At 40.7% G+C, this 22,980-nt stretch overlaps 1 protein-coding gene across 2 annotated transcripts in view; it reads left to right on the forward strand.

The window, feature by feature from the left end:
- utp6 (UTP6 small subunit processome component) overlaps window positions 1-20,896 on the forward strand; it is a 75,514-nt gene extending 54,618 nt beyond the window's left edge. For both annotated transcript variants that reach the window (XR_014874559.1, XR_014874562.1), the window contains one exon: window positions 192-20,896. The gene's annotated coding sequence lies outside the window, so the exon portion shown is untranslated. The remainder of the gene's footprint in view (window positions 1-191) is intronic.
- Window positions 20,897-22,980: the final 2,084 nt, after the last annotated feature.

The following is a 22,980-nucleotide window of genomic DNA, read 5'->3' on the forward strand; positions in this document are numbered from 1 at the left end:
TTCCAAGATTTTATGGTCCATTGGCTCAATGTGGTGACGTTGTCCTGTACAATCTTAAATGGATCTCCAGATTGAGGGTGATTGATGGTTGTTTTATATTTCTTCCATTTCCAAATAATCGCACCAATGGCTGTCACCATCTGGCCAAGCTGCTTTCTGATGATCTTGTATCCCATTCAAACCTTGTGCAGGTCTACGGTTTTGTCCCTGACGTCCTTTGGCCACTCTTTGGCCTTGCCCATGGTGGTGGAGAAGTTGGACGGGAAGAAACTGAATCTGATCCAGAGTCTTTGTTGGTTTGTAGGAGATCAAATATATTTTCACACAATAAAATGCACATCAATTTCTAACTTTTATGTAACTGTGTGCTTCTTTGTTGATATTCTGTCTCTCTCCATTAAAATGCAAATACCTTACAAATTAGAGACTGTTCATTCTTTCTAATTGAGCAAACTTACAAATGATCAAATAATTATTGCCCAACATTGTACAACAGATTACATCAGATAACTGACAAACCACCCTCTCTCTGTGTGTGTGTGTGTGTGTGTCTCCTTTGTTGAACAGATGCATCAGACAGATGAACTGACTGCTGTGAAGAGAGAGTAAAATACCTGCAGAAGGAGTGTCGGATCTTTTTTGTTGTTGTTATTTTTATTCTTGTATTTAAAAGATCCCAGTCTAGCTCTCAGGGACGTAAAAGGGAGTCTGAGCTGTAACAGGAGTGTGTGTGTGTGTACACATGTGTGAGTTTGAGCACACTGTGTGTATGTGTGTGAGATTAGAGAAGGGCAAAGAGTTGAGGTGGTGTTTGATGCTAGTCTCAGTGGCAGGCTTCAAAAAAACCAAAAACCTGTCACTCAGCTTCTCTCCATGTAATGCATACACACACAAACACACATGTGACCACCCGCATACACTACACTCACACAATCTGGCTCTCCAGCACAGCCGTAGACTTCTAGCAGCAACACCTCTGACCATGTAAAACCTCTCTCCCTGTGCAGGCACACACATACATTAATACTTGCACACACATGCACACATACAGAACAGTTCTAAGCATACAAATAACAAATAAACCAAGTCAATTCAGCGTATAATCGGTGTATCGTAAAGGATCGATTCCTGCAGAACACCCACATGTACTGGAGTACACATTCACAGACATACAGACTTACTGTATGGATGCTGTACTCTTGTGTGTAATCGTAAAGTAAATAGGGTGCTAAGTAAACACCTAACTCAGCAACTTATTCTCTTTGTCACGTACACACATTTATCCAGCACCCTAGCTGGGAGATCTCGCTCTTTCCTTTACAGTAGGCCATTTCTTTCAACAGATTTATCACCGGTGTTGCACAACCTATTCGATAATCTGTGTCTGTGTGCCCTTCGTGAGAGAGTGACCAACTGAGCTTCTGTGATAGTGTCTCTGCGGGTGTTTGTGTGTATCAGAGGGCCGCAGGCTCAAGCTATTAAGATCAGTATAGTGGTGAGATATGTGATCTGAGGGATGCTACTTCAGAGAAGTGAACAAAGCAGATGCTGTTCCAGAGAAGAAACTGCACAAGGCCAACATACAAACCCTGGGGGACCCCTCTACAGTGCTAGCTTTGGAGCAACTATTGTATTTGGCCGAATGTATGAGCGCCAACAGTTTAATCTAACACAGTATAAAGGACTGCCAAGAAAATCTGATGTGTTATTATTGTCACGTTTAACCATCTGCCTTGGGGTTTTGGTCCAAATTTCTTATTCACAAAGTTGAATAATATCAGGCCCTCCCAACAGGGATGTTTGTGACAACGCATTGATATTCCTGACAGGAACTGTCAGGGGACTTTGGATGTGTTGTGTGAGATCTCTTCCTCACAGAGGTGAGTGACAAATAAAGAAAGAAATATTAACTATAAAGAAAAACAGACTTAAAGATAAAGAAGGACAAAGACAGCCAAAACAGAAATAATCTACAAATTACTTTTGTGAAAGGCAAATGTGTGCTGAATTTTCAAATGGAGAATAACAGCGGAGAAATTTAAGAAGGTAGGAGGAAAATAATAGAGGTCAGTGACAAATACTTCTGCAAAAAGTAAATAAAAATTAAACAAATCGAGAAAAAAGCTACGGACAGCCAAGTGTTCAATATATATACCTTCACACTAGTTTCAGCACACTGTTGTTGAGCTCCATTGGCATGGAAAGATAAATCTGGAAGGCCGACTGGACAGAAATCGCAAAGCTGCCATTTTAAGGATGCAGAACTGCAGATTAGCCATGGCATGTAAAACTTCAGTGAAGAAGCAAAGTGGTCGGACAAGAAACAACAAGAATAAAAAGTCATCCGGAAAACTATTTGTGAGTCATTCGCTGGAAAAAAAGTCTTCAAATTATTTGTTTAAATACTTACCAGCCCGACAGACACTTTTTTCTTTAACTATTATGATTTTAAATATGAATATTCTTCCTACATAATAGTCTAAGAACATACATTTATTATCTGTAGTTGTTTGTAAAAATCTTACAATATAATATACGTAATATATTTAAAACAAACACATTATTTGTTGTAAAATAGGCAGCTTAGATAAGCTAAGATTTCACATTGACGAGAACTGATGAGAAAGGGTCTGCTTTACATATGTATAAATACAATTTTTTAAATATATTAAAAAGTTGAGACTGATAATCAGCATTCTAGCTGTTACTATACATTTTATTTGTAATATAAATAATATAATAATTTTGTACAAACACACAAAAAGGAATAAGTAATAATAAATAAGTTATATTGCTAATGTGAGAATTTGATGTTGTTAGTTATGAACCTGTGATGTGAACATGTGTCAGATCAGGTTTATAAAAAACACTTTAATAATATATAAATGTATTTTACAGGAGAAAAGAAGACCCATAAAAACGTCCCTGAAATGATTTAAATGTTATTTTGCTGTCATTTTAAAATGTAATTTTACAGTAGACCTTAATATATTACAAAATGAACACAAATTTCTATTTCTATTTCAAAATCATTCCCCGAATACCAGACCGTTAATTTAACCAGTCTAAACAATCCTGCTTACAATTTTTTAGTCAGCAATTAATTTTTTTAAGAGAATAAAATGTGTGAGGGAAATTCTGCACTCTGTTATTTGGTTTCTGCAACCTTTTAATAGCTTCAAAAGAATCCTGGCTTTTAAACACACACACACACACACACACACACACACAAAGGGTGACTGTTTGAAACAGCCTTCTTCCACGTGTCCTGCAAACCACTCAAACGATAAAACTGGAAATCAAAATGATTTAAAATAAGGATAAAGTCAAGAAAGCGTACAGAAAAATAAGATAACAGCTCTTTTAAAAAATACCACCTATTTTAGTAACACTTACTATCCTATAGTCAATCATAATTGATCTGAAATCACTTTCCTCAGTGTGTTTTTTCAAGCCAAAGGTCCTTTTACAAAAGGAAAAGGAAACAGATATTTTAAAAACACCAGTGTCAGAAAGGATTTCAGTTTCGGTCTGTTACAGTAAAAACTGACAGGATACATTAGCCTGACTTAAATTATATCAGTATTTTTTTTGTCTCCTGGAGAACTCACAGGATTAAAAGTGCTATGATTTTTCTAACTGTGCTTGGCAGCAACTGGATGCCTGCAGCCGCTTCCAGCACAACAGCACAGCACACAAACATGTATGAATAAGTTATGAAACATGAATCCATTTGGTCTGCGTTCAACAGATCTTTCTCCTTTTATTGCACTTATCGAACTCGATACATCTGACAAAGCTTAAGGCCGCAGTGCAGCCAAATTCTTGTAAAGGAATCCTCTGTCGATTTCACTCCGTTTTCATCGAACCTTGGTTTGCACTCTGGCAACAGGAGCAAAGCCAAGCACATTTCTCTGAGTCATCACAGAGGGGGAGAAAGGGAGGGGAAACAGGAGGAGGAGGAGAAGAAGAAGAAGAAGGAGACGAAGAAGAAGAAGGGGGAGGAGGAGAAGCAGGAGGTGGCAAGTCTGGAGTTTCCCTCTTGCTCTTGCAGTCGAAGGCCTACACCGAGCAGCAACAAGCTGAGAAAACCGTGCTCTATTGTTTCAGGCCTGCTGGCAAAGTGAGCCTTCCTGAAACTCAGCAAACAACTATCACACAAATGGGAGACGAGCCAAAACTCTGCTCACTGAGAGACCTGCCAAAGTGGTAGAAAGCTGTTGTGTGGGAAGTTTAGAAGGACTTTTGTAGAAATTGTTGTTTTCTTTGCCTGGCAGTAAGACAAAAATACTTTCAATGTAACCTTAAAAGCGATGAGAAAACGTGGAATAAAACCCTTCATCTATGGGAAAAAAAGAGAGGTTATAATCAAGTTGCTTCAGTCTTGCAGTGAGAGGAGAGGTGATTGGGTGTGTGACAACCATTAATTATCAGTCCCTAAAATATATAGTTTTGTGTTGCGGTTATGACAGTTGTCTTTTTAAAATGCTGGACAATGTTGGTAAAGTACGTCATTTAAGTGCCGTAAATGTATTTACTGCATGCTACTTACAGCTATTGTGGGTCAGGAGTGCAGCTATTTGTAAGAAAGGAAGAGGAAATCGACAAAACTGCCACATGATTGATGGATTCTATGAAGCAAAAAGCCACGCCTCTCCTTCTAGGAATCCTTACATGCTTCATTAAAAGAAAAAAAAAAAAAACAGTTTACAACATGAGGAGTTACACTCAGCAAATGGAAATGTTGAAAAATAACGAAACCATCAGAGAGTTTTGCATCTCCGGACCAGCTGCGAGTGGAAGCTTGTCAGAGTGGCAAGCTTATTGTTATTTTTCTGGCGACAAGCAACAAGTTGAAGAAATGATAAATGAATGAAAACAGCGAGAGAAGGTCAACCGCGAGAAATGCAGCGGCGCTTCAAAAGTGTAACCCTTTATTTCTCGTCTTGGGCTCTGTTAAAATAACCGGCAGGTTCGCATGTCCCCTTGGACCTTTCAGGCAGCTCTACTGTTTGTTTTCCACTCCAACGTGGGGACAGATTTGGACAAGGGCGACTGCAGAGTCTATTTTCTCCACCTGGAAGCTTGGAACGGTGGGGAGGGAAACTCAAGACTGGTTTTACCCGCTTCCTGGAAACGGTAAAGCAAGCGGGAGGCCCCGCTGTCAGGGAAAGGGGTAGCGAAAGAGAGGGAGAGAGAGAGACTCTGTGACAGTGTGCACAGAGAGAGCGACTAAAGCCTCTGTCCAGCAGATAAGAAATATGTGTGAATGCATGAGTGGGCGTGTTTATTTGCCTGCCTGCCTTGTATGTGTTTGTGTGTATGTGAAATAGAAAATTACAGAATGGTAAAGAGCACACGCTCCAGCCAGCGGATTTGCTGATGCCCACGAAGATCTGTTTACAGTAAGTGACCCTGATGACCCCCCCAGAGGATACAGGGCTCAGTTCCAGCACACATACATATACGCACACATCATCCCAGCCTCGCATCTCACCAGACTCTGATACAAAGTGTCGAAGGCCACCTGTTAGAAACATCCGGAAGTCTCAATTCCAGACAAAGCATGCACACCTATCGTGGCACTAAAAACACAGCCTGGAGTGAGGTGTTGTGTGGATGTGTGATAGAGGGGAAAAGTCCTTGTATCCAGCAGGCGACTAAAGCCCTGCACAGACCAATTTGCAGCTGAATGAAAATGGGAAGCCGTGCATGAGGAGAGAAAACACGCAAAACACATTTAAACGGTATTGGAGGCCGTTGAGGAGTACGGGGAATTTTAAAAAGCTTATTCTAGAGACTGAAGGAACAAACACTGGAGAAAACGGTGGAAAAGGGGAATGGACGGAAGAGACACATACCTTAGCAAAGGCACAAAGACAGACAACTAAGGATTCAAATGTTAAATGAAGAAAGAATCTGGGCGGTTGGGGGGGGGGGGGGGTGTAAAGAACTCAACGCAAAAACAAAAAAACATTGTGAACAACTGCTGCTCTGTTTAAGGAAAAACTTGGGCAGATATACCAATTTGCTTTACTGCCATGGAATAAATGGTAGCTTTGATGCTACTGACGTCTTTAAACCCAATAAGAAGCTTCAACCATGAGATGATGATCACTTAGATCTAGTCTCATTTTTACAGTGAGGTTTCAGGGAAACTGGTGAAATTTAACTGCACCACAGCCGAGAATATGTTACTTTCGGACAAGTTGTTTCAGGTCTTTAAAGGGGACCTACTATGCTTCAGCACCATATTCATATTCTTGGACTCTTCTAGAAACAAGACATTTTAGCTCCACTCCCCCTTCCCCTCTAAGTCAGCATTCTTATCATTGGCTGCCCCTCGGAAACACAAGGTTGAACTGCAGGTGAATGGAGCTCTGTACACAGTAAGAGGTGTGTTCCTGATATATTAAGTTTATCCCATCCCACTCAAAAAAACTGTTCAAAAAGGAGTGTTTAGAGCAGTCTGAAGCCTAAGCTTTTGGCTCACGGCAATTACCTGTACATACTCTAACCTCAATATTTAAAACTTTGGCCATATTTAATAAGAGCACCACCATTATAACAATATATACAGAGGTGTAGCTGAGCTAATAGGCTGCAACCTGTTTCTTTATATTTACCCTACAGGTGTAGCTGTAGGGGCCAATTAGCATATCTCCTAAACTATTACTTTAAATCTCCATCTCCCACCTCCACTTCCTCTCTGCTCTAGACTTCTCAGCCCCGCTGTGCTTTCAGGTTTGCATATGACGGCCAGGTTTTAAGCCTGTCTGTTACATTTCAGTGGCAGATCCATTTGACACACACGGACGTGTGTGCATGCCCGCTGACTCACTAACCTGCTCGTCTGTCAAAGCGATTGTCAAATGATCAATGCTGTGTGCCAACCACGGCTGCGCTAATGCACAATAATATGGCTTTTATAAAAGCTGCAGTTGGCTGCATTGAATGCAGTGGCACACATAAAGAGAAAGTAACAGATTAACTTAACATAAGCTCTAAATTATAGGGCGTCGCTTCGATGCTATGCAATGAACACGGTCAAGGTCCAGTGTGTTTATATGTGGTGTGGCAGACACACCAAAGTACAACGAGCATGAACGCTGTATGTGTGAATGCCTTGAAAAGTGTGTATGGGAGAATACTCCGTTGTAGTGTGTAAATATGTAAGTGTATGGGAATAAAGAGTGTGTCTGTGTGACAACAGGGACAGAGATGGTGAGAGAAAGAGAGAGTGTGAGAGAGGGGAGGGTGAAAGTGGGACAGACAGCAGCAATACAAAATCTTAGCTCCCTCCTCTCCTCTCCTGCTTCATCCTCCCCTCATTCTCCTGTCTTCTGCCACTAAGGGGAAGCGAAGGAGGTCACCTACGCCTACAAGCACTCAATCAACCTGGCGGCGACCTTGCTTGTCCTGGATACAGTGCCCGCTCCCTCTGTTTGTCTGCCTGCTACACTGCCATCCTGCTGCCATCTCTCTGCAGCTGGTGCCAGGTTACAATGCCACAGGCACAGAGGTGTTGTTCCACAAGATGCCCACTTTTCTGCTCACGCTGTGCCAAAAATTCCGAGGCAGACAGCTCTGTTTTCCATCAGTGTTAAGAGAGATCTTTGACAGGGGTTTATGTCAAACCATATCCACATTAATTACTATGTGGGGGATCCTATTCCTCTTTGTATACTCTGCTGACAGACGGCTACAAAGTGATTTATACAGCACATAATGAAAGAATGGTTTTGATTAACCAAAGTGAGCCTTTAGAGAGTTGTGCATGTATGTTAACCCTTTAAGACCTGGTACTTTTAGAGCCGGATATAATGCAAGCACTTTTTAATGTGCCTCAGAACTGGAAAATGATGACATCATGCATCTGGAGCTAAAGGAAGAAACATGGAAACTTTGGGGCTTGTCTTAAGGAGATATATAAACGTCATACATAAGCCTCACTTGACAACGTTAATGGACACCAAGCCGAAACTACAAGTAATTTCTTGAGAGCGCACAATAATATATGTTGCTAAAATGACATATGAATCCATATTAGGACTTTAACTTCAAAATTACTTTCCTGATTGCTTCATAAAGAGACATAAGTGACAGACTTGATAAACCATAAAACCGCGATCACATCTTTACACTCCTATGTGTATGATCCTGAAAGAAGTGACCAAGTCAGACTTAAAACTTGCATGCATGGCGTGCCAACAGCCACTGTTTTAATTCAAAGTAGTAGCAAAAGTAGCAAGCGCTATACATCTGTCCACCCATTTTTCTACTGCTTATCCAGAGCTGGGTCACAAGGGCAGCAGCCTAAGCAGAGAAGCCCACTCCTCCCTTCCCCGGCCACCTCCTCCACCTCCCCAGGCAGGCCGAGAGAGAGACGTGCTCAGAACACTTCGCCCAGGAGGCATCCTAATCAGATGCCCAGACCACCTCAACAACCGGCTGCTTTCAATATGTGCTATATACTTTTTTCAAAAATTAAATCTAATCATTTAAAGACTAAAACTAAGAACAACTATTACTTTACAACAGACAAACAATTTCAGACCTAATGCATTGTCTTTTAGCTCTGTCACAGGGAAAGTCTTACATGTTCTAAGGCAGGAAACATTGCCTTGAAAAGTGTGTGAAGGATGCCCGTTGACTTGTGCAGACTTCTCATTTGCAGAACCCCCAATACTTCAGTCCTCAGTGTAGCAGTCAGTGAAAAGCCCACGTTCTTTTGGCACATCTTGGAAGTTGTCTCGAGCTGTTCCTGGTATATTACATCTTGGAGTCATGTGCCATTAGGTTTGTATTTCCCATTCTTGCAAGCTTCCTTTGCTCTCTTTTGTTTATGACAGTGTACATAACATGCTATGTGAAATCAAATGTAACCCAAAATCCATAAAGTAACATATACTATTTAAGACGATTGATTCGCTTCAGTTGGGCCACTAAAGACAAAAAACATGATTAATTTGCAGATATTTGAGGAGTCTCTCACACCTTTCCATATTTTCATGTGGATACATGGATTGGCAGAGGCAGAGAGCACAGCAGCAAGACCCCAGCAAAGAATTCAGATAGCAAATCATCCGATAGCAAAGAGAGGAGGAGCTGGGGTGGAGGTGGGCCTCAAAGCAGCTTGCAGATGGAGAGCAATTGCCGGCAGGCTGAAGCATGTTAAATAGTGTGCACTGCATAATATTTGCCAAATGGGTGTATAAAAGGGCATCAGCTGATCCATCACCTGGCACTAAGATAGTTGATTTTAAGGGACTGAGACTGACTTTACAGCCTGCCTGCACTAAAGTTATACTCAATTTTAGTTTTGTTTTTTCTAAAGAAATAAACTTTAATACTTCTTAAAACTTCAAAGGGATCCATGGGAATCCTGTAGCTCCTGCACAAATGAAGGATGTGGCCTCTCATATCAATATAAAAGCATTTTCGTAGCCATCATGACACTGCCACACAGTATTTGACTTTAGCCCAAGAGTAAAGAAATATATTACACTGTAGCTCATGGGGAGGGATCAATGTGAGAACCTCCACAGTATACCAAGCTTGTATTGAAAGACTACCTGAAATCTAATAAAGTCGCAAACAGCTGAAATTCACCACCAGCCACTGCAACACACAAGGCCACAGATAACTCTATCAGCTGTGACAGTGAGGTCACATTCCTTTGTTATGTGCTGTCTGATGGGCCTTCCCCTTCGGAAAGTTGGTTATGACTGTGGATACAGCTGCAAAGATGGCTCCAATAACCACAGCTACAAAAGGCATGGAAAGAGAACACATGGCCTGAGACAGACGAGGGAGTAAGATGGGTGAAACTAAAAAAAAAGGGGTTATTTTTCTGAATGGATGGCAGAAAAGTTGAAGAACCTTGGCCCTGATCATGTATTAGCCTGTTCCTGTGAGTGTGTGCATTAGAAGAAGGGAGAGGCAGAAACAGGAAAGTGCATGTAATTCATCTTTAAAAGGGCAGATTCCTGTGTGATGTATGATGCACAGAGTCTGTGTATTGTAGAAATGGGTGTGGGAGGTGCAAGCTAGCTAGTTGCAACTCCTCTTACTGCTTCACAGAGCAATGTAGAAAATGAAGACTTTGGGTTCTTCCCTGATGATCAAAGACACGTAGACGGTGATACAAAATCCCCCTGCTGCTCCCCTCCTTTCCAGTTCTCTCATCGATGCACGCACACACACACATAAAATTACAAGCTCAGCAAATAGCATGTAGGCTAAGACTTTGAGTGATCACTCCACTGAAAGGCAGAGGGAGTTCAGTTTAAATATCTGTGAGAAATTTCAATGAAAAACACCACCTGTTTTTGTACATACATCTACTGTACACTCAGAAATAAAAGACTCTGATTTTTAAATTAATTAGGCAAATTCACTGGCATAACATGCTAAATAAAATAACATAATTTAACATCATGAAATTACTAGCTTAGGGCCCAGTCCCACAGGTCTAGACATCAGCTGGTGACCACCAAGCAACAGTCAGCAACTCATGAGAAATGAGTAATCCCTGACTAGTAGAGGAAAATTGCTGGCAGTCATTGTGCAACTGATCCGAAAGACCGGTCAGTGACCCGCAGCTAACCTCTTTTCCTTAGTCATAAGCAAAACCTGACCGATATAGAATTTTAAAGGCCAACACCGATATTTGGTGAAGTAAAAAGCTTCTGTATCAGTGGATCTGTATTTTTCAAATCACAAAAGATAAAAACATATGCCACACATTTTTTGTGTGCTCTGAAAGTCTAAAAATAATAATTTTTCTGTTGTCGTGCATTACTCGTTTATTTTCTGGCAAAATCTGTTTTGGACCACGTTTTCATGTTTGGGGCATTCCAAATACGCTGCCAACACAAAAGTTGTAGAGTGCTTTCTAGTGGACAAAGTATTTAACATTAACACTCATAAGATGGTTGAAGGGTGTTTCCTCACAAATGAAATTTAATTTTTAAGAGTTTCAGTCAGGTTTCAGAGCTCATCACAGCACAGACGCAGCTTTAGTGAAGGTTACAAATGATCTTCTTATGGCCTCTGACAGTGGACTCATCTCTGTGCTTGCCCTGATAGACCTCAGTGCAGCGTTTGATACTGACTGTTGACCATAATATTCTATTAGAATGATTAGAGCATGCTGTGTGCATTACAGGTACTGTGCTGCAGTGGTTTGTATCATATCCATCTAATAGAGTCCAATTTGTCCAGTTTGTAAATGGAGAGTCTTCTTCACATGCTGAAGTTAATTATGGAGTTCCACAGGGTTCCGTGCTTGGACCAATTTGGTTTACATTATACATGCTTCCCTTAGGCAGTATCATCAGAAGACATAGTATACATTTTCACTGCTATGCAGATGACACCCAACTCTATCCATGAAACCAGATAACACACACCAAATAGTTAAACTGCAGGAATGTCTTAAAACCATAAATACCTGGATGACCTCTAACCTTGTGCTTCTAAATTCAGATAAAAATGAGGTTATTGTACTTGGCCCAGAAAATCTTAGAAATATGGTATCTAACCAGACTCTTACTCTGGATGGCTTTACCTTTGCCTCCGGTAACACTGTGAGGAACCTTGGAGTCATTTTTGACCTGGATGTGTCCTTCAATGCACATATTAAGCAAATATGTAGAACTGCCACTGCGAAATCTCTCTAAAATTAGAAGCATCCTGCCCCAGAGTGATGCTGAAATACTAGTTGATGTATTATTTATTACTTCTAGGCTGGACTACTGTAATTCATTATTATCAGGATGTCCTAAAACCTCCCTGAAAAGCCTTCAGTTAATCCAAAATGCTACAGCAAGAGTACTGACAGGGACTAGAAAGAGAGAGCATATTTCTCCTATATTGGCTTCTCTTCATCAGCTCCCTGTTAAATCCAGAATTGGGTTGCATCCAAAATCCTGCTCCTCCTACTCGTTTTATCCTATCTTCCTTCACCCCAACCGGTCGCAGCAGATGGCTGCCCTTCCCTGAGCCTGGTTCTGCCTGAGGTTTCTTCCTGTTAAAAGGGAGTTTTTCTTTCCCACTTTCGCCAAAGTGCTTGCACATAGGGGGTCATGTGATTGTTGGGTTTTTCTCTGTATGTACTATTGTAGGATCTATTGTACAGTACAAAGCACCTTGAGGCGACAGTTGTTGTGATTTGGCGCTGTATAAATAAAATTGAATTGAATTGTCTCTTCTCTACTTTATTTTTTAAATAGTAATTTATAGAATAGAATAGAATAGAATTCACTTTATTGTCATTGCACATGTCACAGTATCAAGGCAACAAAATGCAGTTTGCATTTCCATCCAGAAGTACTTTAGCCATGATATAGCTATATTACAAATATATCTATATGTTATGAATATGAATAAGCTATAACTATGAGTATGTACAGGCTGTAGTGAGTACAAGCTATGTACAGGATATAAATATGAAAAACTATACAGAATATGAAATAAAAAAAACTATACAGAAATCTGAGATATACAGCTATACAGAAATGTGAACTTTGCAGGTTATAAACAGCTGTAGATTTAAAAATTATCGTATTGTACAGAATGATTATTTACACAGAATTATACAGTAGTGCAGTTAAGATAAGTGAGATATGTGGATAATTTCTACAGAGGCTATATAAAGTACTAGTGGTTGTGAGTGGTGGTTCAGTCCGTGTTATTATTGTGTGTATGAGGGTACAGTTGTCCATTGTGTGTGTAGGTGGCTGTGGGTTTGTGTGGGTCAGATGTCAGGAGGCAGAGTTCAGGAGTCTGACAGCTGTGGGGAAGAAGCTGTTCCGGTACCTGGTGGTCTTAGTCCGCAGGCTCCTGCAGCGCCTCCCAGAGGGCAGGAGGGTGAAGAGTCCATGTGATGGGTGACTAGGGTCTTTGATGATTTTCCCAGCCCTTTTCAGACACTGCTTCCTGTAGATGTCCTTTATGGCAGGAAGTGGTGCTCTGGCGATGCGTTGGGCAGTTTTCACAACCCTCTGCAACGCCTTCTGGTCCGAGGCAGAGCAGTTCCCGTACCAGACTGTTATAGAGTTGGTCAGGATGCTCTCGATGGTGCAGCAATAGAAGTTCACCAGGATGTCTGAGGACAGGTGGTTCTTCCTCAGTCCTCAAGAACAAGAGGCGCTGGTGAGCCTTCTTGACCAGCTTGGAGCAGTTGGTCGTCCAGATGAGATCCCTGGAGATGTGAACTTCCAGGAACTTGAAGCTGCTCACACGCTCCACAGCCGTCCCCTTAATGTAGATGGGTGGATGTGGGTCAGCATTCCTCCTGTAGTCCACAATGAGCTACTTGGTCTTCTCGGTGTTAAGCAGCAGGCTGTTTGTGTCGCACCACTCAGCCAGATGATCCACCTCCTCTCTGTAGGCAGCCTCATCGTTGTCACTGATGAGGCCATTCACCGTGGTGTAATCTGCAAACGTAATGATGGTGTTAGAACCACCAGCAGGTCTGCAGTCGTGGGTGAAGAGGGAGTAGAGGAAAGGGCTCATCACACAGCCTTGTGGTACACCAGTGTTCATTGTGATTGTAGATGAGCAGTGGTTATCCAGCCGGACATGTTGGGGGCAGTTGGTCAGGAAGTCCAGTAACCATTTGCATATGAGGGAACTGATGCACAGGTCTGTCTGTTTCCTGATGAGTTGTGAGGGGTTGATTGTATTGAATGCTGAACTGAAGTCTATAAACAGCATTCTGACGTAGGTGTTGTTGTTGTCCAGGTGTGAGAGGACAGAGTACAGTGCGATGGAGACTGCATCCTCTGTGCTCCTGTTCTGGCGGTATGCGAATTGGTGGGGGTCCAGGGTGGGGGGGGAGACAGGATTTGAAGTGTGCTAGGACCAGCTGCTCTAAGTACTTTGTGATGATGGGGGTGAGTGCTACTGGGCGGTAGTCATTTATCTGCCAAAAAACAAAATAACCAAAAAAAGGTGTTTTTTTTTTTTTTTTATAAACAACCAGAATGTCAATGAAGCAGTAGCGCATCTGGGTCAAGACTTAACGCAATTTGCAGGTTATTGTAAGACAGGGGGGTCGAACATAAGACAAAGTTGACAGAATAGGCCCAGCAAGGCTCTAATCTGCCCCACTGTTGGAGTTTTAGCTGTAAGTTTTTCAACTTTTTCTACTGATAAAGACTTCCCCCATGGCCATTGAGACTACACCAAAGTAATTAAGTAATCGGTAAACAATTAAATGGAGAAAAAGAGGAACCTATCAACTAGAGAGATGTCTGTTTTTTTTTTTAAAGGGGATGTTCAGTGAATTAATTTTTTTTTAAACTACAGGACAGTGTGGGCTTCTTTACATTGACAGACAAGGAAAATTTCACTGGTCCAACGCACTTAAGATTAAGGACAAGCAATTCTTGTAAACTGTATAGGAACAGATGGATGGAGGAATGGACAATGGACACCCTGCTATTGCATAAGCTCACTGGTCCTTTGGCCAGATGGTCTGAAGTAAATGAAACCTCAGTAAACAAAAACTGAGGACCTTCATTGAAGACGGTCCAAAAATTCCTCTATAAAAGGTATATTTCTATAAAATGTAGGAAAGCAGAATATTTTGATTATTTTTGCTTGTTGAATACATTTTCTTGACAGAAAAAATGTTATTGATTAATTGAATCCTACACAGATGATGCCCTGTATCCCTGTTTATTTGTTCAGAGGTTTTAAGCAGGGCATTTGACCACAGCATTATATAGAAAGACAATCCCATCAAGACACCCTGGGCCTAACTACAGTCAAAGTTATGTATACAAATGAGTCTCTGACTACAGCACTTTACATTAGATGGTCTCATCTGTAATTCAGATGCAAGCCTCATCACAACGCCTGTGTGCAGAGGCACAGGAGTCTGACACTAGATAACTGCCTGTGTGGGTGTGCATGTGTAAAAGAGAGTGTGAGAGAAAATGTGAGAGACATGGAGTGCTAGGATGTGTGTTTTTGTGCATGTAAAATCCCCATAGAGTCACAGTTCTGCTCTTCAGACTAACAGTACATCTCGCACACTAATTCAATAACAGAACTGCCGTGGTGTGTAAGCCTCTTAATAAGCAGCATGCCTTGTCTGTCTTTCTCCCGATCCCTCGACTCACTACTGCTTTCACTCACTGCGCTCTGCTTTCCCACCTTCCATCTGCTTCACCCTGCCTTCGTCATCTACCTCTGTTCCTCCTTAACGCTTGTCTATCTTCATGTGCTCACTCATTCTCTGCCTCTCAGGATTGCTCTCCACACTCTCTTTAACTCTATGTGCTCCCTCCCGACTCATCTCCTCCTTTTTCTCCATTTATCTCTCCTTTCATCTGTCACAGCCACCTCCTACCCCTTCTCTTTCTCTCACCCTCCCTCCACGCCTCTGTTCTAGTGAGTGGTCGGTCTGCAGGGTGCTTGTTATCCAGCACCTTTCCAGACATCCCTCGGTTGGGAAGCCAGACAACCAGACAGGCGGCAGGGCAGATAGACAGACAAAAGAAGAGCAGCAAGGAGGAAAGAGTGACAGCCGGGCAGCCTCTGCAGCAATACTGACAGGCAGGAGGAAAGGCAAAAAAATTGCAACTGGACGGCAGACGTCCATGGAGACAGCTAAGAGAGTAGTCTGTCAAAAAGACAAGACGGGCTGTCAGTAAGAGGTTACCAAACCGGTAAGAAGACAGATAACGGCAGACAAGTAGGAGAGAAACAGGTAGGCAGAGTAGCCAGACAGGTCGCCACAGGCCGGTGTGTAGCAGCCAGCCAAACTACGAGCCCAGCATCCCAACATGCCAGAGGGCCAGTGGGTGCACGGCTGACAAACACTGCCGCTGTCTGGGCCTGGCACGGTACTGCAGGCGATCACTGATGCCCGCATAGTGATGAATAACAGTCTAATTACAGGCTGTTCAGTTACCTCATCCTAAAACCGGTAGTAAGGGTCAGAGGAATGGAGTGAACATTAAGGTCAGCGTCATTTGGCGTTTAAATAAAACTTCAGCTTTCCAGCACCTTGAAAGCAAAGCTCCACTAGCTGCTGAAGAGATAATTAACGTGCACGTTTTCATCCACAGTTTGCGTAGACTGTTACTCAAACAACAGTATTCACTTATTTTTACAGTTTTAGTATTGGTGACTATTGAAGCAACAGCTACACTGCGGTGAATTTAAGATTAAATACTGCTATGTAGCAGAGCAGGCCATGACAAGAATACGAATAGTGTATTATAAGCAGAGACCATTTCAAAGCACAAAGCTAATATTGTTTGTAAATGGCACTGACAAATTTTCCTTTTGTCCTACGAATTCTTTGTGGAAAAGTGTTGCCGTGTGATGTTAAACAGACTTTTTTGATAACGCTGAAGCAAACTGGACCTCATCATAACCATCAAATGCTGCCTTAATTCATGTCAGGAGGGATTAATGTTAAAACATACGTATTTCCTCAACTGTACTCCAATAAAAGTCATCATGTTACCACAAGAATGGACTACAAAAGCATTACTTTCACACTCAGGAAGTGATTTTACCAGACGCAGGCTTGCAGCACTTGTGCAGTGCTCCAGTTTCACCATATGGTGAAGATTTCAGTCCAGGCAAATTCCAATCACTCTGACTCAGCAAAATCCATTAGCCTTTCCTCTGCTCACCAGATGTGGCAATGGCTCCTTTCAGAGCAATCCACCAAAAAAATAAACATTAACATGCTAAGACTTTAATTGCAGAGCCCGTGTTCTGAAATATAAACATCAATAACCTGGCTCAGAGTTAAAGCTTTGAAATTATTTAGTGTGTAATAAGCTCACCTAGTTGGAAGGACTGCCTGGAGCATTGCAGAACCTTTTTATTTCATCACAAAGTTAAGAAACAGAGTGCTTTGTCATCAGGCTATTGCAACCTTTACAGTCATTACTGCCAGCTATTTCCACAGGCTGTGTGTGGGGTTTTTTCTTGATGGTCTGTCACCCAGATCTCTGCACTCTGGCTGTCTTCCTACTGGGTCAAGTCACAATGACAGGAAATTATGAGCCTTCTTCTTTGGGAGCGATACAAGTGGCTTTGCAGAAACTAACAACAGGGAAACTCAACAGTCTTCTCATCCTCACAGTCAAAAACAAGCCATAAAAGCCATCCACCATTTCCTTAAAGTTGAGGTTTAAAAATGCCAACAAGTCATTATATTTAATCCTGCCAAAATAATAAAAATCCCAAATTAAATTCAACTGGCACAGATCACAAGTAACTGAGGATATTTTTCCAACAGGTCTTGAAATTTCCATCTTTAAGCAATTTTAACTAGTTGACTGCTGGTAACTGTTCAAATTTACTGGAATTTCTGCACCCCGAATACTGCCGATTTATGTTTTTGTAGTGGTTAGTTCTGGCGGTACTACATCGTTCTTTACTTGCCAACACATCATTACAAGATCAGTCAAGAGAAGGCACAGAAAATGACCGGACACACTGAAGCGAGATGAAAAAGCAATGACTGGAGGTGAGTCACAAAGGAAGAATACAGCCTTAGATGCCTTTCTGAACTGGCTGTACAATTTATCATGCATGGTGGGAGGTCATTTAGAGGTAGAGGAAGGCGGGTCTGCATCCTATTGATAGAACAAATAGTACAGATTGTTTATATGGAAGCATATATACGGGAACAGAATAATTTGTGCCAGCTGGTGGAACAACAGTATTTGGATTAGGAAGAAAGATGTGCAAGCTGAAAAACGTATTCTAATGTTGTTATAAAATGCTGCACATTTAATATTTGGTTCCATTTCTTAGTTAAAAGTGCCTCCGTCTAGGAATAAAACTTTTCAGTGAAATTTCTTTCTATTCTGTAGACTAATGTTTAAAAAAGTTTTAAGGGTCAAGCTCATTTGTGGTGATACAATGTTTTCCATCACTTTGATTCAACTATAAAAAATTCAGGGTTAACAAACAAATTTTAACTTACCTCACAAATACAATGCAATATACTGTAAAATATTGATACTCCATTTTCATCCTGCAGAAAAAGCCTAAATTAACAAACATTAGTACATCCATGACTATTTTTGACTGGCAGATTTGTTGCTTAAATTGATTCGATATGCTCTTCCTTATTTTCTGTCATTTACAGATGTTGCTAATGTGCTGGATGCTTGCATTAACATGGACAATAATTGAGTACAATTAGGTTAGATGATGTGCAAATAAATAATGTCCGTTAGCCAAAATCAGCATGTTTCAGACACACACATGAAAATGTTACTTACAAACAGGAATACATCTGTATTTGTTAGTGACTATTTAAAAAAAACAAAAAAACAAAAAAATCAACTTACTTATTCAAACACTCTTTAGATAAGTGAGCTCTACACAATAATGTGTGCAAGGTTTTGTACTAGAAAATGTGTACACATGTATTTGATGAAATCTGAATGCTCCTTTGTATTCAGCTGAAATTCTAGTTTAAGACATTTAACTGTGAACATCAGTTAAAGAGGCAGATTATATCTGATTATTGGTATATAAAAAAAAAAGACAGCATATAAAACTTTTATGAGATGGAAGAAGGAATAAATGTACTTTTGAGAATTTTTAATCAAATTATTATATATTATTATGATGATATGTCTATAGCCATCTTATGATATAATTAAAAAAAATATTTATGAAAATATTATTATTTTATTTCTTTGATTGATTATAATTACATTGGGAAGACCATATAGTAAATAACTGAAAAATATAAATACACAAGGTTATCAAAGTCAGACCCCTGACTTAGTATTATGGTCAGTACTGTGACAAACATCCATCCACTACCGCAGTGTGTTTGCTTTAGTTAGCTGCAGGGGATTGAACTGACCACATTCTTGCTTCCTGTCTCCTCCTGGGTCTCTTCATGTGCCAGCCTAACAAACCATTATGTTGCCAGATCAATAAAGACGATGAATGCTAAATTACTGGTCACACCGGATCCAGATGAAATAACTGGGGGGTGATTCACATCTGAGAAATGTAGCTGTTAAGACCTCAGGCTGATTTCCCAGAGTCATGTCAGCATGAGAACATTTTTACAACAATTAGAGGATATCTGGCAAGAATTCATCATTATCCCATATCGTGAGCTGGCTAGTGAACTGCGAGTGCAGTGTTTGAACGTCAATCTAATTTGTTTCAATTGAAAGATGAACTCTAGGAAGGAAAACAATGAAAACAGATGAATTATGAACAACAATGAGGACGTAGGAGGGCAAGCAGGGCAGGGCTATTTCTTTGTATCTACTTATTTGTCCAAATACAGGATGTGGTAAAGGGTCCACTGGGACATATAGAAGTATTAAACCCTCATAGAGATTACAACATGTTATCAGACATGCCATTTCTTAACATTAGAGCTCCCATCGCCACCCCCTCAAAATGGTAATGCAAAACTATTACAGCTTACTTCAGCATTCAGGGAAATCCCTTGAAAGCCAAATGGTGGTTACAAATGTGAAGCAGCACCTCAGAGCTAAAAGTGAGCACCACGACTATGAGTAACAGATGTCTTAGGGTACAGACCCAGCACGTTTAGGGTGACTTTGAATGTAGAAACACATTTTTAGAAAAGAAGATCATATGTAAAGTCAGTGAAAGTGACATATTTCTTGTCAAAAGGAGCATCTTGTCAAAGTGACACCAAGTTCGTTTTGGGATTTTTGGATTCTTTTCGCAGAAGGCAGCTATTCGTGACCACAAGTGTTTATCAACTGTCTATGATCAAACAAATAACATATGTGAATTCTGCTTCGCAGGGGATTTTCACTGTAGGGTTAGCCAAGTTTACAAAGAGTGATGATCGCTACAGTAAATTAAAAATGACTTTCATAATGGGTCAGCTTCCTGGAAACGAATGCTTCAAACAGATGGAGACGAGCACAGATTAAAATGAACAATCAGGAAATCATCCATCCAGTTTCTATCGCTTAATCCTGTTCAGGTGTGTGCAGGCTACAAGCTATTTGAGCAGTTTGTAGGGCTATTATGAGGCCATCATAGGGACGCGGTGACAAAAACATCTGCATTAGCTCACAGATTTACAAAATAAAATAAAAAATATATCTATAATAAAAACTAAAAAAACCTAAAACTAAAAATATCTATGATAAAACTAAATAATTTAAAGTAAATAATCTAACCTATGCCACAAACCCTGGGTAGCAAACAAACAGTCCCCAGTAGACCTACACAGACACGGAGACAACATGCAAATTTTTCCATTCTGTTGGGACATGGAACACAATAACCTTTGAAACAGTGACACATCCAGACTGAATCCTCTCTATATTTTTGAAGAACTTAAGGCCACCTTTCTCCCATTTTCGACACTGTCTGAAACTTTTATGACCATTTCATTGGTATTTAGGTTGTGCTCAATGACTGGTCAGTCTCCGTCAGCAATAAAATGCTGTAAAGTATTGAAATGTTTGGGCAGAACTTGGCATGATGTTACTGAACTACGGACTTTGAGATTTAATTCAAGGGGTTAAAAAAGATTATATTATTATATTTCTTTAATATTTACTTTATTAGTGTTCTATTTTAAGTGGTCAAATGTAAATGGACTATTTATTCAAAAGCTGTTTATGAACAGGCAAGGAGATTTTTGTTGTATTTTTTAATCAATTAGGCAGGTAAAAGGCAAGTGGAATAGCCATCCTCAGAATGTAAAAAAATTAAAAGAAAAACAAAAGAACTCAAAACCACCAAAAAGATAATGGAGAAAATGTGGAGAAACAACATAAATAATTCAGGTACAAAAATTAAGAGCTCACATGAGCTTCGCAACATAATAAAGTCTGATTGTTTATGGAAGACAACAATGAGGATGATCGCAGGATCCTTTCCATGGGAATTTTTTTTTTACAAGTTTCATCCTCTGCTGAACAACATGTTCAAGAATGTAAACATAACACACACAAAGAGATAAAGGGAAGGCTTCAAACACTACAAGATTTAAACCACTCCTCAGGTTTTTGAACAGCAATGCTAGATCTGCAATTTTGCAGAACAAACAACCAAAAAATGAAAAGCGATTTATCCAACAATATCTGTAAGAGAGGAAGCTAAGATCTGCCCGTACCAGAGTAAAGTATGGAGTATGCTTTTAACACCTCATGATCTGACACATACTCTGTAACACACACTAGAGGCAGTGTGATGCATGGTCATGTATGCCTTTCACTGGGTCACTAAAACACAGAAGACACAAGATGAATTCTGTGTTTAGGGATATAACTGCTGGTAAAATTCAGACAAATGTAGCAAAGTTTACTAGAAAGACAATGTACAATGAAACTAAATACAGTATACAGTGAAAGCAACCCAGGACATTTTAAATTTCAGGAAGTGGATTATTCTGCAATCAATTACCTGATCTGTACCTGACAGAATGCTTTGAGTGGAAACATAAAGAGCCTAAAGCTCCTCAAACAACATCTGAACACAGTCACTGTATAGGTCTGGCAAAGCATCACAAAGGAGGAAACCTGTTATTTGGTCTGATCTGAACCTGACAGAACAGCATTCCACTCGCTTAAAGCAAACATAATGGCCTAAAATCCTTCAAACAAACACTGAAGACAGCCTCAGTATAGGTTTGGCAAAGGATCACAAAGGAGGAAACCTATTAGTTGGTCATGTTTATGAATTCCAAATTTCAGGCAGTCACTGCTTGTGAAGAATCCTCAACAAAGAAATCTAAAATATTTGTTAAGTTAATATGTCTACATTTGAGTCCCTGAAAATAGGGGACAGGGTATACAGTGGGGCAAAAAAGTATTTAGTCAGCCACCGATTGTGCAAGTTCCCCCACTTAAAATGATGACAGAGGTCAGTAATTTGCACCAGAGGTACACTTCAACTGTGAGAGACAGAATGTGAAAAAAAAAAATCCATGAATTCACATGGTAGGATTTGTAAAGAATTTATTCGTAAATCAGGTTGGAAAATAAGTATTTGGTCAATAACAAAAATACAACTCAATACTTTGTAACATAACCTTTGTTGGCAATAACAGAGGTCAAACGTTTACTATAGGTCTTTACCAGGTTTGCACACACAGTAGCTGGTATTTTGGCCCATTCCTCCATGCAGATCTTCTCAAGAGCAGTGATGTTTTGGGGCTGTCGCCGAGCAACACGGACTTTCAACTCCCGCCACAGATTTTCTATGGGGTTGATGTCTGGAGACTGGCTAGGCCACTCCAGGACTTTCAAATGCTTCTTACGGAGCCACTCCTTTGTTGCCCGGGCGGTGTGTTTTGGATCATTGTCATGTTGGAAGACCCAGCCTCGTTTCATCTTCAAAGTTCTCACTGATGGAAGGAGGTTTTGGCTCAAAATCTCACGATACTTGGCCCAATTCATTCTGTCCTTAACACGGATCAGTCGTCCTGTCCCCTTGGCAGAAAAACAGCCCCTAGCATGATGTTTCCACCCCCCATGCTTCACAGTAGGTATGGTGTTCTTGGATGCAACTCAGTATTCTTCTTCCTCCAAACACGACGAGTTGAGTTTATACCAAAAAGTTCTACTTTGGTTTCATCTGACCACATGACATTCTCCCAATCCTCTGCTGTATCATCCATGTGCTCTCTGGCAAACTTCAGACGGGCCTGGACATGCACTGGCTTCAGCAGCGGAACACGTCTGGCACTGCGGGATTTGATTCCCTGCCATTGTAGTGTGTTACTGATGTGACCTTTGTTACTTTGGTCCCAGCTCTCTGCAGGTCATTCACCAGGTCCCCCCGTGTGGTTCTGGGATCTTTGCTCACCGTTCTCATGATCATTTTGACCCACGGGATGAGATCTTGCGTGGAGCCCCAGATCGAGGGAGATTATCAGTGGTCTTGTATGTCTTCCATTTTCTGATGATTGCTCCCACAGTTGATTTTTTTCACACCAAGCTGCTTGCCTATTGTAGATTCACTCTTCCC

Source organism: Neolamprologus multifasciatus, chromosome 6 (assembly GCF_963576455.1).
Source record: "Neolamprologus multifasciatus chromosome 6, fNeoMul1.2, whole genome shotgun sequence".
Classification (NCBI taxonomy): domain Eukaryota; kingdom Metazoa; phylum Chordata; class Actinopteri; order Cichliformes; family Cichlidae; genus Neolamprologus; species Neolamprologus multifasciatus.